At 35.4% G+C, this 4,540-nt stretch overlaps 1 non-coding gene across 1 annotated transcript; it reads left to right on the top strand.

Moving 5' to 3' along the window:
• The first annotated feature begins 3,899 nt into the window (after nucleotides 1-3,899).
• Nucleotides 3,900-4,001, top strand: LOC140530551 (U6 spliceosomal RNA). Its single transcript, XR_011975987.1, has one exon. It is a non-coding gene; the product is annotated as a U6 spliceosomal RNA (small nuclear RNA).
• The last annotated feature ends 539 nt before the right edge of the window (nucleotides 4,002-4,540 follow it).

Raw genomic sequence — 4,540 nt, 5'->3', positions numbered from 1 at the left:
TTGGGATAATCAATAGGTACCGTTTCCTACATTTATTTTATTAGCTAACAGAGGACAAAGAAAAAAACTCTCTCCCCCAATATGCTTCTTAAGATATTCCAAAATTCTCTTGTCAAGAATACAACATGCTTTGTATTGTGTGTCTAATTCTTATCTATAGCAGTCGATAAAATAAGGCCAGCTCTCTAAAGCCAATGTTTCCTAAATACTTAATGTTTGCGATACCATATTTATCCTCTCTTAGGTCTATTCGAGTGTTATTTTAATTTTTTGCTTAGATGCTTTTCCCCCCAGAAAACCTAGTACATTAGGTTGAAAAACTCCAATCTTTAAAAAGATAAATGAAAAGTCCTTGTTTCCTGGTGATGCTAGGAGAGAGAGAAGAAGAGCATGAAGAAAAGGAAGGAGAACGATAGCAGAAATGTTGCTAAGGTTCTCTTCTCCTTGATCAGACAAATAACATGCCATATGAATGACAGACTTGACTAGTTATTTTCTCCCTTTCCATTATCTGAAAATGATTGCAAGCAACCAATTCTATTTGTAACATGTGCAGGGATATTGAAAGCTTTACTATTTCAAAGGTTTCACAATCATTTTTCATGCACAGGTTTTTTCAATCTGAAATTAAATGTTTTTTTCTAGATTTTGTTACAACTTGTTAGTCCTTATAAAAGTATACATATGAATGCATGGGTGTGTATATACCCATACATATATTTATATACACATATAAATATACATTCTCTTTTATATTCACTTTTGTAGCTTTTGATGTATATAAGTGAACATATGTACAGTTGCAATAACTTTCATTTATATAAAGCTTTACTAATTGCACCATATACACATTATTTCCTTTCATCTTTATAATAATTCTGAGGTGGATGCTGTCATATGCTGTCATGAGGTAATATTGTCAAGTTTGTCAAGCCCTTTGCTGTGGTTGGGTGCTTTGTCAAGTGGTCTCAAGCACTGTGGTGACTGGTAATATTGTCACTATTACTGTCACAACAAAATTTGTAGTGGACCCAAGCATAGAGGTTAAGTTCCTTCCCTACAAAAACATAGCTACTAAACTTCAGATTAGAATCTAGATTTTCCTGATTTCAAGCCCAGGCCTGTATCCAATGTCTCTCAGTGCTAAGCAACTTTTAGTTGGTACATGCATTAAATAATGCATTGAATATTTTTAATCACATCCATTTTTGCCTCTAAAATTTTGTATTTTTGGATCAAACATATAATTGTCTTTTTTAAGGAAGGTAGGTGGTGCAGTGGATAGAGTGTCCAGCTTAGATTCAGGAAAAACTTGAGTTCAAATTCAGCCTCAGACAGTGTGATCTTGGGTAAGTCACTTTTCCTCTTTCAGCTGCAGTTTTTTTCATCTATAAGATGAGGATAATAATAGCACCTACCTCAGAGGATTGTTGGGAGCATCAAATGAGACAAGATTGTAAAGCAGAGTGGTAGTTTAGCACTTAGGTACTTTAGGTAGAAAATTTAAAAACCTCCCCCTTAAATTAGGCCTTTAATAATCATGTTTTCATCTGTATATTACATGCTTCACTGTGAACCAAATTTGAATATATTTCATTAAGAAGTAGAGCAGAATGATGGAAAAAAATATTAGACTTGGATACAGATTGAGGAGCAAGTCCTAGCTTGGTCACTTACTACTATTCTGATTATAGACAAGTCACTTCACTCTCTCTGATTCTGTTTCCTCATTTGTATAATGGTTTCTACCTATTTCCCAGGGTTATTTCTAGGAAAGCACTTTGTCAGCTGTATTGTGTTAATATCAGTTTTGTGGAAGTGAATAATGTCCCCTGAGTTCTACCCAATCTGTTTGAGTCATGGAGCCCCTGTTAGATTACTATGAGGAGTTAAGTATTGGATTTCAATGGGATTTCAAGAAAACCTAATAAAATAGCATGAAGCATATTCAAAATGGTATATGAAGTTCAGCTATTATCATTATTATGATTGCTGTTTATTTTTCTCAGCTTAGTTCAAAGAAAGTTCATCAAGAAATATACCTGAGACAGGTGGCTAATCTGCAATTATTCTTTTGTCTTTAATGCACTCTGGACTATTGCTAAAGTAGATAAATAATTGCTTTTTTATAATTAAAAGAAACCACTGGGGCAGAAGTTTATTTTCTTTAGGCTCATTGAAAGCATCTTTGAGACAGTTCTAGTAGCAGAAAGGAGGACAGGGATGGCATGCATGTCATCACGTTGCTTCATGGTTTTACTTTTTTATACTAGGTGCTCTTATCATGAGTTTTTTGTTTCATGTAGTTTGGAGATTAAATATTCAGCATGGCAACATCTATTAAAATGCCATTAAAATTTTTTTGTGTTAATGTTATGTCTGGAAATCACTGGTGACAGTTTTACCTGCAATTAATGCCCCTTTCTAAGATAGTTTATTTGCTAAATTTTCAAGGACATTTTGAGGTCTAGATTTGTTGTCTGTTAGCATGTGAAAGATTGCAAGCTTGTGATGTATAATTCTGGCTATTCTGGTCATGTCTTACTATTTATTTGCTAGGTACTAAATTTCTGTAACCTGCAATGAAATGTTGCACAGTTTCTATCATATCCTTACAATATCTTCATTAATCAATAAATTCGATGTTCTTAAAGATGTTTCCTTAATTTCTGGTAGCAGTGACCGGATCTTGAATTATTATCATTAATTCTTCCATTTTTTACAAACAAATCCAGACAACATCATTCAATTTGTTGACATGTTGATTGAGTTCGTGTGAATGCTGCCCCTTTTTGCTTTTTTGATTCCAGTCTTGGATCATAGCTTTTTTCATAGGTTCCATCAAGAAGTGCTGGATTTGTTTATATCAAACAAAATTAGTTTTATGTTCATACTGACAGTCTTTACAATTGCTCTCAAAAACCATCTGCTAAGTTAAAAAGGAATTGAGATCTGCATTGCTGAGCCAGTCCTTGGATCTGCTATTTAGAACCAGGTCTTAATTTCTTTTAGTCTCTCAGTTACACAAACCAGAGGGACTATGTAATGGAAGCATGCTCACTTGAGCAAACTGAGAAGAGGGTGGCCTGCCTGGAACCAGTATCTGCACCCATGGCTAAGAGTAGAACTGTCACAACACTAGTTACACAAGTGCCAACCACAAGGAATAGGTGGGTCAAATTTCCTGAGAAGGTCACATCCTGATTTGCAATCAACCCTCCCAAAGTCCAGCATGAAAGGGGCTTGGCATAAATGATTTTAAAAGTGTGAGAGGGCAGGAGGGAAGGCAAGGCTCTCATTCTCATTTCTTTCTGAGAGGGAGTCATATCTCTGGTATGAAATGAATTGAGTGATTTCCGACATTCTTTCCAACTCTGGGATTTCATGATTTCATCATTTTTGTACTGTCTTATATTGCTTTCAAATAGTCTCATCACTATTAGTCATGTTCCCAGTGAGATTATCCCTCTGTGAAGAATTTCTTCATATTAATATCCTTCCTGAACCATTCCCACAGAGGTGGTTACACTACTTTCTTCTAGGTTGGTCTCTATTGTCTGTAATTTAGATACTGCTGGTAGTGTCAACTAAATTGTTTTCTGTTAGTGAACCTGGCTGCTTCTTCATATGGAGCTTTCTCTTGGACAGAGTACTTAGGTACTCAGAACATCCAAAGCTTTTCCTGGGCTTTCCTATTAATAAGAGAAGCTAAAGAGTCTCTTATGATCTGAGGGAGTTACAGCTCTTCCATGCAAAGCCCAATTCTATGCAGAATTCTAGAAATAATATGTCAGATGACGGGTGTCTACTTGCCAAAGTTTTGCTTGGAAGGGAACAGAAGGAGGGCCAGAAGGAATCTCAAACAAATAGGGCAGCTTTGAACATTAGATGCCAAATTCTTGCTTTGGCAGCACTTGCACTAAAATTGTAATGATACAGAGAAGATGACATGGCTCCCATGCAAGGATGACATACAAATTTGTAAAGCATTCCATACTTTTGTTTGGTATCTAAGATATTTAAACAGTCAATACATAGTCATTCTCCAATAGATAATGGTCAAAGGATATGAGCAAATGGTTCTCAAAAGAAGAATTGCAGAGTATTCATAACCACATGAACCACTGCCCCAGAACTCTAATAATAAGGGAAATATAATAAAAATAACCTGAGATTTCACCTTACATCCTTCAAATTGGAAAATATGATGAAAACTGGAGAGATTGTGAGATGATAGGCACACTAGTACACTGTTGGTGGAACTGTGAAATGGTACAACCATTTTGGAAACCAATTTGAAATTATACAAATACTGTGACTAAGACATCCATTCTCTTTGAACCAGAGACTCCATTACTGGTCTTCTACCCCAAGGAAGTTATCAATGAAAAGAAAGTCCGCATATACACTAAAATATTTATTGCAGCACTTTTTGTGACAGCAAAGAATTGGAACAAAGTAGTTGTGTATCAGTAGGGAATGGCTAGACAAATTGTGGTACATGAATATAATGGAATGTTGCTGTGCTACTAAAAAAAAT

Source organism: Notamacropus eugenii, chromosome 2 (genome assembly GCF_028372415.1).
Source record: "Notamacropus eugenii isolate mMacEug1 chromosome 2, mMacEug1.pri_v2, whole genome shotgun sequence".
NCBI classification, from domain to species: Eukaryota; Metazoa; Chordata; class Mammalia; order Diprotodontia; family Macropodidae; genus Notamacropus; species Notamacropus eugenii.
The sequence above is the reverse complement of the archived record's forward strand: the minus strand, read 5'-3'. Positions and strand labels throughout refer to the sequence as shown.